The following is a 13,672-nucleotide window of genomic DNA, read 5'->3' on the forward strand; positions in this document are numbered from 1 at the left end:
ATTACGTTCGTTTTGTCATCTTACTTCGGGCTGAGAGGGACCTCAACTTCCGTCTGAAAGGACGCTAGTTTCTAGACGTAATTCTATTGTTCTAACGGTAAAATATGTCAAGTATTGTATGGTCAGTTAGGGGCTGCCATAACAATTGGATTAAGAGGATAGAACAATTTAACCAACAGTGTTACGAACACAATGTAAAGCGATCGGAATGTTGTGGTGTACTTTACGATTTACACCCGGATGTGCCGTGTCAGTTTAGCGGAAGTCGGATGACAAATTGCGGAAGCGCAAAGTATTAAAAGTGGGCGGGGCGGAATAAGGTGAATTACACGCAATAAAGTGCTATCATATGAATGTATTAAATGCATGAATAAGCCTTTCTGCATCTGACAGGGATAAAGAAGTTTGAATTCTGGCAATATTTTTAAGATGGAAAAATGCAGATTTTGAAACCATTTTGATATGGGCATCAAATGACAAATGCGGATCAAAGATAACACCTAGATTTCGCACTTGTGATGCTGGAGACAATAATTCAGAATCAGAAAACAGACTTAGACAGTTATGTTTGTGCAAATCTGTCAGCATACCAAAAAGTAACAGTTCCATTTTTGATTTGTTAAGCTTAAGATAGTTGTCATGCATCCATACCTTTATTTCTTCCAGACATACGGTAAGAGCTGTAATTGCGAGATTTGGATCAGGGAGTGAGCTAACATAGATCTGCATGTCATCAGCATAACAAGGAAAAACCCCGTACCGTACTTTCTAATAATGTCACCAAGCGGCAACATATAGATGCAGAACAAAGTAGGTCCTAGTACTGACCCCTGCGGGACGCCCTGCTGTACTAATGTTGCCTCCGATTTGTTCTTCCCCAAATAAATATACTGCAAAGAGATGCCAGAGGTGCCTAACAAAACACGCAACCTGTCAAGGAGGATGATATGACATATAGTGTCAAAAGCAGCGCTAATGTCTAGCAGAACCAAAATGCTGCAAGCACCCATATCAGCAGAAACATTAGGCGTTTCTCAATAGCAAGTACGCACAGTTTGGACTTGCCAAGTCCAGCTCAGGAGAATGACTCCCGAGGACGCGAGTCCGGTAATTCTGCTAATGGAACAGCACGTTCTTCAAAGCGTCAGTCAGCTCGCTCTGCTACTCCGGTTATCTCTGTATGTACATTTTAGGCAACAATAAAACAAAATATGTTATAAAACACCACACTGCCTCTTTTCGTTTTCATTTAAAGAAATCTTAAACATTATAGCCACACAAATGGTGATTGCCTGGATCTCACAACCTGGATCAAATTTTCATAAATCTTTATAAATAAACCACAGATTTGAGCTTTAAACAACTACATTCTCGCCTGAAAAACTCTTAAATTTACATTTCGTGACACAGTAACAGTAGTATTATATGTCAACTGTAAATTAAAAGATGGCGCTTCTTATGTTGTCATTCCCCTTGTAGCACGCGCAAGTGGCGATTCTCTGTCAACCAATCAACGTCCTGCAGTTAGTCTAGCTCCACCCTTTAGTACCATACCACTGTGCTGGTACCCCAACGGAAGGGTACCCAAAAAGTGTTAAGGTTCGGCTTTTTGGTACCATTCACAACTTTTGACAGTGGAAACGGAAATAAATGCATACCGTACCGTACCGTACCGCTCAGTGAAAACAAGCCATTAGAGATTAGAGTCGAATCTTCCCTAACAATTTTTAAGTCTCTTTTAAAAAGGTATTTGTTTTCTCTGGCGTATTGATTTTTTTTTTTTTAAATGTATATATTATATTATATTTTTGTGTATTAGAGTGTGTATATTTAGGATACGTATTTAGTTGTCTTGTACAGCACTTTGGCCAGTCTTGTGGCTGTTTTAAATGTACTTTATAAATTAATTAAACTTGAAACCACTGATTGTAATAATACATCAAAATTCTTACTGTCAGTTAACCGGTTAGTCATAGTATTCTCAATGTATTTTAACACTGGCACTTTAGTTGAACCATCTGAATATTTTAAATGCAACAATCAACATAAAATTGAGTTTTGACCTTTGTGTATTTTTTTTACAGTGTATTTTTTAGGGCAATAAACCCAGACAGCAACATAGTGTTGGCCCAGATCCGGCCCACATCCGGGCTGTGTGGATTCCAGATGTGGGCCAGATCCAGGCCGATACTATGTAGCTGTCTGAGACTGGTGTTTTAGTGTTATTATGAACATCGCCATCACATTCAGAGATACTGCTAAATGTAAAAGCAATCAAACGTGTCATTCTTTATTATCAAACAGTGGACAAAATAAGTAAATTTGTGTAATGAAATGAATATAACATGTGCATGCATACTGCTGCTGCTTATCTTTAGCATGTACACTAACTTGTGTGGAAATGGGCATGGAATGGTGAAAAAATGCTGACCTAAAAATTGTTACACTTAATTTAAGTGATATTACTTAACATTAATGAACCAACATACAATAAAACTACCAAAACACATCATTCATGTCTCAAATTAAGGCATTCTTTCAGAACTCTAGTGAAGGTTTCAGCCAACAAACATAAATTAAATATACAAAACAAAAAACACACAAACAACAGGCAGCAATATGCACTATTTTCTGCTGTTCAGAATTCAATGCAGTTTATGTTACATGGTTCATGTTTACATTAATGTACAAACCTTTTGTATAGATGGTGATGAAAATGAAAGACTAAGACTTGTGTATGTGTTTAGCTACATCTTATTTTTTCTGATTTAAAAAAAATAATATTTCAGAATAATATATATCAATGTGGTATACGGTAGAAATATTACACATTTCAGTCTAGCTTAGGTTTTTAAATTAAATAACACAGTCTTGGAAATAATATGTAAGCATGTGCAAATAAGCCTGTATAGTAAATCAAGTTCTGTTGGTCTTTGTGTTTAAGTGAGAAATTAATTCATTTAAATTGAAAGATCTCAATGTTTATAAGATCTTTCAATTATGTTTAACAGTTTTGAGCGTATAAAAGAGTGTATAAAAATGGGCTCTGAGTTTTGGCAGTGGTTGTGTCTAAGTGAAATATGTAGTTTGGAAGATGTAGTCACTGAATGCATTAATACAACATTGAATGACACAGACATTTGCAACACTTCTACAGTAATACCGTAGTAAAATATATTCAGAATCTAAAAAATTAAATACTATCAAAACAATTAGATGTAGCTGAACACATACAGGTATTAATCTTTCAGTTTCATCACCATCTATAAAAAGGGGAAACTTGGGGGAAAATGTGTACTGTACTGTAAACAATGACCATGTAACATATAATGTTGTGAATTCTGAACAACAGAAAACAGCAGAAATATTTTATAATGCTTCCTGTTATTTGTGTTTTTTTATTTAACGTGTGTTTTTTGGGGGTAAAACCTTTTCTAGTGTTCTGGAAGAATGAGTTGATCTGACACATGAATGAAGTTTCAGTGCATTTTGAATGTGAAATGAACTGCTGTCAAGCTGTAAGTTGGTTTGGAGAAGATATCATGGTCTTTTAACCTGACATCATTTAAGACATCATTTAAGACTGTGGTATAAATGATTGAATGATTTAACCATAACTCATTACTATCCTTGATTTCTAAAATAGGTATTTTTCATATGTATGTAGACTAGGGTGTGTGAATTGAGTTGTTGCACTTCCCCCCCACACACAATTTACATATCAATGCAGGAAGGCCTTAAAGGCCAGTGTTTGTCTCAGGTGAGAGCCAACAACCCCCAGAGTCCTGTTACCAATATCTGTGCAACTTCTCAAATACACTAGAATAAACTAGAGAAAACGCTGGGATTTACCCTGCCAAATTTATTTTGTAAAGTTTTCTTTTGTAAAAATGTATTTAAAAAATAAATAAAACAAGAATTACACTATCTACTGTTCACTGCAGTTAATGTTACATTATCCACGTTTACAATACTGTACAAAAATATGAAACTGAGATTAACACTTGTATAGGTGTTTAGTTAAATATAATTTTTTTGTTTTTGTTTTTATTAGATTCAGAATTTAAAACATCTGCAAATTGGCCTGTATAGAACATAAATGTCTGTTGGTGTTTGTGTTAAGTGAGAAATAAAAAAAAAAAAATTGCCAAAGCAATAATAAATGATCCACAGTTTGGCTCACATAAGCCCCGTTCACACAGAGATTCCGGAAAATACACTGATAATTTGTCCCGCGATTGTTTGATTTCTGTTCATTCACACTCCCAGGGATTTTCTGAAATCAGTATTATATATTATAATATAATATTTAAATATAAAATCTTGTTTACTTGTTTAGCACTATGTTCGCAATGAAACTAAATTAATGATTATTCCAAACACAAATAAAATGTAAGTTTCCCAATTCTAAAGTCACTTTTTCAAAACTCTCTTCACACAGTGATCACACCTTCCGTCTATGTGAGCTAAACTGTGGATCACTGCTTTGAAAGATGTCATTGAATGCATTTTGTTCCATTTACATTCATTATTCTTAAACACAAACACCAACAGAACTTTATGTTCTATACAGGCTAATTTGCACATGTTTACATACGCTTTTTAAAACTGTTAATAATAATAGTACTGTTAAACTGTTAAAAATAACAAGTAATTTCAATCACATTGAAATAGATATTCTGATTCTAAAATATAATATAATCAAAATAATTAGATGTAAGTGTTAGTCTTTCAGTTTCATCACCATCTATACAAAAGGGGAAACTTAGGAATATTTTAGTACAGTAATGTTAAAAAGTTAGTTTGTTAGTATACTTTACTTTATTGCCCTTTTTCAGGAAATTTGTCTTGGACTCAAAGCTGCATTAGTACACAACATATACATACACACACAAACCAAAAAGAGTTTTAAAAAAACGGCATTACTACATCTGGCTATTTAACATATTAATAGATACAGGAATAAATGATTTTTTTGTAACGGTTCCTCTTACTCAGTGGGACTCTATACCCCCTCCCTGATGGCAGAAGCTGATACATTGGAAATAAAACATGGCTTGGATCACTCACTATTGTCTGTGCATTTTTTTTTAAAATCCACGATTCGTAAATTGATTGAAGTGATGAGTACTCTCTTACACCCATAACTTACATTGCAGTTTTCACAAGACATGCAAGCTGTGATTTTAATTGGACCAAAAGATTGCCATATGAAGTGTGCATCCAATAATTTAAAAGACTACCTAAAACGGCATAATGAAATAATTGCATAATTCTCTGATTTACACCAAACAGCCTAAGTCTTCTTAAAAAAATACAATCGTTGCCGGAATTTTGAACAAAGATAATCAATGTGGGCTTTCCAAGTAAATGAACGATCAATGACCACACCTATATACTTATAGGTATCCACCTGCTCAATATTATCATAGATGATAACTGGGCTGTAATCAAAAAGGATCATGTAACATCAACTGCAGTGAATTATAAACAGTAGATAGTGTCATTCTTGTTTTATGAAAGCATTTTACAAAAGAAAACATTGTGTAATGCTCCTGTTGTTTGTGTTTTTTGTTTTGTTTTATGAGTGACAAAGTGTGTTTGTTGTTAAATCTTTTCTAGTGTTCTGGAAGAATGAGTTGATCTGAGACATGAAGTTTCAGTGCATTTTGAATGTGAAATGAACTGCTGTCAAGCTGTAAGTTGGTTAGGAGAACTGAGTGAAGAGTTTTGAAAATGTACCTAAATATTGAGAAATGTGTCCTAGTGATTGTAAAAACCTGTAATTTAATTTAATTTGGCAGGGTAAATCCCAGCGTTTTCTCTAGTTTATTCTAGTGTATTTGAGAAGTTGCACAGATATTGGTAACAGGACTCTGGGGGTTGTTGGCCAGTTTTCTCACCTGAGACAAACACTGGCCTTTAAGGCCTTCCTGCATTGATATGTAAATTGTGTGTGGGGGGGAAGTGCAACAACTCAATTCACACACCCTAGTCTACATACATATGAAAAATACCTATTTTAGAAATCAAGGATAGTAATGAGTTATGGTTAAATCATTCAATCATTTATACCACAGTCTTAAATGATGTCTTAAATGATGTCAGGTTAAAAGACCATGATATCTTCTCCAAACCAACTTACAGCTTGACAGCAGTTCATTTCACATTCAAAATGCACTGAAACTTCATTCATGTGTCAGATCAACTCATTCTTCCAGAACACTAGAAAAGGTTTTACCCCCAAAAAACACACGTTAAATAAAAAAACACAAATAACAGGAAGCATTATAAAATATTTCTGCTGTTTTCTGTTGTTCAGAATTCACAACATTATATGTTACATGGTCATTGTTTACAGTACAGTACACATTTTCCCCCAAGTTTCCCCTTTTTATAGATGGTGATGAAACTGAAAGATTAATACCTGTATGTGTTCAGCTACATCTAATTGTTTTGATAGTATTTAATTTTTTAGATTCTGAATATATTTTACTACGGTATTACTGTAGAAGTGTTGCAAATGTCTGTGTCATTCAATGTTGTATTAATGCATTCAGTGACTACATCTTCCAAACTACATATTTCACTTAGACACAACCACTGCCAAAACTCAGAGCCCATTTTTATACACTCTTTTATACGCTCAAAACTGTTAAACATAATTGAAAGATCTTATAAACATTGAGATCTTTCAATTTAAATGAATTAATTTCTCACTTAAACACAAAGACCAACAGAACTTGATTTACTATACAGGCTTATTTGCACATGCTTACATATTATTTCCAAGACTGTGTTATTTAATTTAAAAACCTAAGCTAGACTGAAATGTGTAATATTTCTACCGTATACCACATTGATATATATTATTCTGAAATATTATTTTTTTTAAATCAGAAAAAATAAGATGTAGCTAAACACATACACAAGTCTTAGTCTTTCATTTTCATCACCATCTATACAAAAGGTTTGTACATTAATGTAAACATGAACCATGTAACATAAACTGCATTGAATTCTGAACAGCAGAAAATAGTGCATATTGCTGCCTGTTGTTTGTGTGTTTTTTGTTTTGTATATTTAATTTATGTTTGTTGGCTGAAACCTTCACTAGAGTTCTGAAAGAATGCCTTAATTTGAGACATGAATGATGTGTTTTGGTAGTTTTATTGTATGTTGGTTCATTAATGTTAAGTAATATCACTTAAATTAAGTGTAACAATTTTTAGGTCAGCATTTTTTCACCATTCCATGCCCATTTCCACACAAGTTAGTGTACATGCTAAAGATAAGCAGCAGCAGTATGCATGCACATGTTATATTCATTTCATTACACAAATTTACTTATTTTGTCCACTGTTTGATAATAAAGAATGACACGTTTGATTGCTTTTACATTTAGCAGTATCTCTGAATGTGATGGCGATGTTCATAATAACACTAAAACACCAGTCTCAGACAGCTACATAGTATCGGCCTGGATCTGGCCCACATCTGGAATCCACACAGCCCGGATGTGGGCCGGATCTGGGCCAACACTATGTTGCTGTCTGGGTTTATTGCCCTAAAAAATACACTGTAAAAAAAATACACAAAGGTCAAAACTCAATTTTATGTTGATTGTTGCATTTAAAATATTCAGATGGTTCAACTAAAGTGCCAGTGTTAAAATACATTGAGAATACTATGACTAACCGGTTAACTGACAGTAAGAATTTTGATGTATTATTACAATCAGTGGTTTCAAGTTTAATTAATTTATAAAGTACATTTAAAACAGCCACAAGACTGGCCAAAGTGCTGTACAAGACAACTAAATACGTATCCTAAATATACACACTCTAATACACAAAAATATAATATAATATATACATTTAAAAAAAAAAAAATCAATACGCCAGAGAAAACAAATACCTTTTTAAAAGAGACTTAAAAATTGTTAGGGAAGATTCGACTCTAATCTCTAATGGCTTGTTTTCACTGAGCGGTACGGTACGGTACGGTATGCATTTATTTCCGTTTCCACTGTCAAAAGTTGTGAATGGTACCAAAAAGCCGAACCTTAACACTTTTTGGGTACCCTTCCGTTGGGGTACCAGCACAGTGGTATGGTACTAAAGGGTGGAGCTAGACTAACTGCAGGACGTTGATTGGTTGACAGAGAATCGCCACTTGCGCGTGCTACAAGGGGAATGACAACATAAGAAGCGCCATCTTTTAATTTACAGTTGACATATAATACTACTGTTACTGTGTCACGAAATGTAAATTTAAGAGTTTTTCAGGCGAGAATGTAGTTGTTTAAAGCTCAAATCTGTGGTTTATTTATAAAGATTTATGAAAATTTGATCCAGGTTGTGAGATCCAGGCAATCACCATTTGTGTGGCTATAATGTTTAAGATTTCTTTAAATGAAAACGAAAAGAGGCAGTGTGGTGTTTTATAACATATTTTGTTTTATTGTTGCCTAAAATGTACATACAGAGATAACCGGAGTAGCAGAGCGAGCTGACTGACGCTTTGAAGAACGTGCTGTTCCATTAGCAGAATTACCGGACTCGCGTCCTCGGGAGTCATTCTCCTGAGCTGGACTTGGCAAGTCCAAACTGTGCGTACTTGCTATTGAGAAACGCCTAATGTTTCTGCTGATATGGGTGCTTGCAGCATTTTGGTTCTGCTAGACATTAGCGCTGCTTTTGACACTATATGTCATATCATCCTCCTTGACAGGTTGCGTGTTTTGTTAGGCACCTCTGGCATCTCTTTGCAGTATATTTATTTGGGGAAGAACAAATCGGAGGCAACATTAGTACAGCAGGGCGTCCCGCAGGGGTCAGTACTAGGACCTACTTTGTTCTGCATCTATATGTTGCCGCTTGGTGACATTATTAGAAAGTACGGTACGGGGTTTTTCCTTGTTATGCTGATGACATGCAGATCTATGTTAGCTCACTCCCTGATCCAAATCTCGCAATTACAGCTCTTACCGTATGTCTGGAAGAAATAAAGGTATGGATGCATGACAACTATCTTAAGCTTAACAAATCAAAAATGGAACTGTTACTTTTTGGTATGCTGACAGATTTGCACAAACATAACTGTCTAAGTCTGTTTTCTGATTCTGAATTATTGTCTCCAGCATCACAAGTGCGAAATCTAGGTGTTATCTTTGATCCGCATTTGTCATTTGATGCCCATATCAAAATGGTTTCAAAATCTGCATTTTTCCATCTTAAAAATATTGCCAGAATTCAAACTTCTTTATCCCTGTCAGATGCAGAAAGGCTTATTCATGCATTTAATACATTCATATGATAGCACTTTATTGCGTGTAATTCACCTTATTCCGCCCCGCCCACTTTTAATACTTTGCGCTTCCGCAATTTGTCATCCGACTTCCGCTAAACTGACACGGCACATCCGGGTGTAAATCGTAAAGTACACCACAACATTCCGATCGCTTTACATTGTGTTCGTAACACTGTTGGTTAAATTGTTCTATCCTCTTAATCCAATTGTTATGGCAGCCCCTAACTGACCATACAATACTTGACATATTTTACCGTTAGAACAATAGAATTACGTCTAGAAACTAGCGTCCTTTCAGACGGAAGTTGAGGTCCCTCTCAGCCCGAAGTAAGATGACAAAACGAACGTAATGGCGTCACCCTCGTGGAAAATAAGGTGAATACACATGTCATGCACCCTACAACACTAATCCTAACCAAACATATAATACATATTACACACCATTACTAAACCTACCCTAAACCCACCCATGCGTATCATATGCACACAGAAACTCCTTTTCGCGTATAAATTGCACAATAAACACAATGTGTGCTATAGAGACACATTTAGTGTGACCGGGTTGGAATGACATACCAATTTCACAAATTCACGTTTATGTTGTTTACATGCAGATGGTAAAGGCATCGTTTTCAAAACCTTGCACTTTGAAACTCGTTTTCAAAAGCTTGCATTGTCAGGTGAAAATTGAAAATTATGTCCTGAAGTGTCCATTCTTTATTGCACTTTAGTTTTGTTAATTGTTCATTTAAGTTGGCCTATTTATTATATATACAGTTATATATACACTTTTATTCTGGTTTACTGTGTTCACAGAAGCACTGCGGGTGCTTGATGTGTGAATCCTCATGTTCTGTTGTTTATGCTGCTATTTGCACATGTAAATCTACATTTTTTAGGTTTTTGAATTGGTCACAGACACCTATCTATTCTAAGTCCATTTAATTCTAATCTAACCTTCAAATCATGTCAGTTAACTGATGATGACTGGTTAACAACCATCAGCTTTCAGTCAGAAAACAAAATGTTAAATGAACATCCCTACTTCATATATTTCAACTGAACCAACTAAAAATGTTCAGTGCAGCAAGTCGACATAACATTTTGAGATTGACCTCCAAAATCTTTACAGTGTGTTTGTGATGGCAAGAAATGTACAAAGCAGCCAAACACGTATCGTTCTTTACCATCCAACTGGGGACGCGAAGTTCATTTTGATTAATAAAATCATTATTCACTGTATAAAGTATGCTTTACGCTATACTAAATATAGGTCACTATAGTGACCTGAAATCGTTACCTTAAAGAGCTATTTCTGTTTGATTAATCCTATAAACCCTAAAGGGACTGCATAACCAAGCATAGAAAGTATCTATGAAGAGAGAAAATAAGCGTTAAATAAGAAAAATAATGTTATGAATGATAAAAGGCGTAATATATAATATACTATATAATATACTATATATATATAGTTACATAATGAAGACAGACTTCACTGCCAGTTCACTTCACTGTTCACACACACACACACACACACACACAGCTCCATTGCAGCCAAGTCCCCTCTTGTATAGATAGAGATCGTTCCGAGAGTCCCCTCTCGGCCAGTGTAGAGCGACATTGGTCTGTTAGTAATATAGATATGTATGTGTGTGTGCAATGACACATAACAATGGCAAGTAAATTGTTAGGGACTGCATAACCAAGCATAGAAAGTAAAAAAATTATATTATGAATGATAAGAGGATATTCTCGCCTCTGCTTTTGAACTGTTGCTGCCGGACCGTCTGTATTTTTTTACCCCGTTGTAGATTTAAATGGTCTTTCCTCAAGCAATTCAATTCAATTAAGTCTGTCTTTATTTTGTAACTATAGTTACACAATAAAGACAGACTTAACTGTTCACACACACACACACACACACACAGTTCCATTGCAGGCTATTGCGAGTCCCCTCTTGTATAGGTAGAAATCGTTCAGAGATGATATTCCATCTTGGCATGTTTAAAATATTATTATTTTTTGCATATTTGAAGTTATATTATGAAAAAAGACCTTAAAAGAAAATTGTGTGTTTCATTTTTGTTTCTTCAAAATGACCAGATGCAGCAAGTCAACTCAAAAGTTTTGAATTAGATCTTCAAGAAAGGTCCACTGTTGGATGGTAACGAACGACATATGTTTGGTTGCATTTAAATTGAGCAATATTTCAAACACTGAATATCTCTGTACATCAACATCCTAGAAACAAAGGAAACAGAAAAATAAGGACATGTCTATTGATTTTTTTTAAGAGTAGAAATTATGTTTTAATTAATAGGCAGCCAATACTATCAGTCACATTATTAATATCTTAATAATATAATAATAATTACATTATAATTATGACATTGAGTTGCAGATCCCCTCTTGGCATGTTTTTTTTTTATATATATAAAAAAATGCATATTTGAAGTTATATTATGAGAAATATAATATAATATATATGGTAACCCTTTATAATAACTGCATCCTATTAATCATTAGTTAAGCATTGGTAAACAGATAAATCATTATTCATAAAGCAGACATTAATAAGCAGTTTATAAATACACCTTTAAACGCTGTATTATTGAGTTAGAAGCATATCTATAATGTGTTTAATAATTGCATTTTCATACTTTATTAAATATTAATTATCAATTTATCATTTCTAAATGAAGTATAGCATTATTTACAAACCAGTTATTTAGGTGTTTACAGTGATTAATAAGATCACTTAGAAAGTGTGAGTAAATATAGTAGATTCAGGGAGTTATAAAGCATTTAGTAGTGGTCAGTTCACTATTTTGCGAGCTCATCTAAAGTGAGGACTAGTTATGCTTTGTAAATAATTTATAAAGGAGATTTAAAGACTCAGTTATCTTCTAAACAGAAAAAGGGAACAAACACACACAGTGATAGAGAACATAGAAATATTAACAGCCTTTAAATCTCCTTTATAAATGCTTTACAAGGCATAACTAGTCCTCACTTTAGATGAGCTCACAAAAACTCGTTTTCAAAAGCTTTCATTGTCAGGCCCCCAAAATGGCATTTTCGTTGAAATGAACGGCCAAAACGTTTTCAGTTTTCAGTTGAAAATGATGTCGTGTAAACAGACCCTAAAGCGTGTATTATTTATTGCACTTTAGTTTTGTTAATTGTTCATTTAAGTTGGCCTATTTATTATATATACAGTTATATATACACTTTTATTCTGGTTTACTGTGTTCACAGAAGCACTGCGGGTGCTTGATGTGTGAATCATCATGTTCTGTTGTTTATGCTGCTATTTGCACATGTAAATCTACATTTTTTAGGTATTTGAATCGGTCACAGACTATTCTATTCTAAGTCCATTTAATTCTAATCTAACCTTCAAATCATGTCAGTTAACTGATGATGACTGGTTAACAACCATCAGCTTTCAGTCAGAAAACAAAATGTCAAATAAACATCCCTACTTCATATATTTCAACTGAACCAACTAAAAATGTTCAGTGCAGCAAGTCGACATAACATTTTGAGATTGACCTCCAAAATCTTTACAGTGTGTTTGTGATGGCAAGAAATGTACAAAGCAGCCAAACACGTATCGTTCTTTACCATCCAACTGGGGACGCGAAGTTCATTTTGATTAATAAAATCATTATTCACTGTATAAAGTATGCTTTACGCTATACTAAATATAGGTCACTATATGACCTGAAATCGTTACCTTAAAGAGCTATTTCTGTTTGATTAATCCTATAAACCCTAAAGGGACTGCATAACCAAGCATAGAAAGTATCTATGAAGAGAGAAAATAAGCGTTAAATAAGAAAAATTATATTATGAATGAAAATAGGCATAATATATAATTTACTATATATATGTAGTTAAATAATGAAGGCAGACTTCACTGCCAGTTCACTTCACTGTTCACACACACACACACACACACACACACACACACACACACACAGCTCCATTGCAGCCAAGTCCCCTCTTGTATAGATAGAGATCGTTCCGAGAGTCCCCTCTCGGCCAGTGTAGAGCGACATTGGTCTGTTAGTAATATAGATATGTATGTGTGTGTGCAATGACACATAACAATGGCAAGTAAATTGTTAGGGACTGCATAACCAAGCATAGAAAGTAAAAAAAAATATATTATGAATGATAAGAGGATATTCTCGCCTCTGCTTTTGAACTGTTGCTGCCGGACGGTCTGTATTTTTTACCCCATTGTAGATTTAAATGGTCTTTCCTCAAGCAATTCAATTTTTGATAACTGATGATGTTCGTCATTCTTTTCTTTTTTTTACTATGCATATTGTGATCTCTGATGCCTAGGCCT

The sequence above is a fragment of the Leuciscus leuciscus genome, assembly GCF_965113295.1.
Source record: "Leuciscus leuciscus genome assembly, chromosome: 1".
NCBI classification, from domain to species: Eukaryota; Metazoa; Chordata; class Actinopteri; order Cypriniformes; family Leuciscidae; genus Leuciscus; species Leuciscus leuciscus.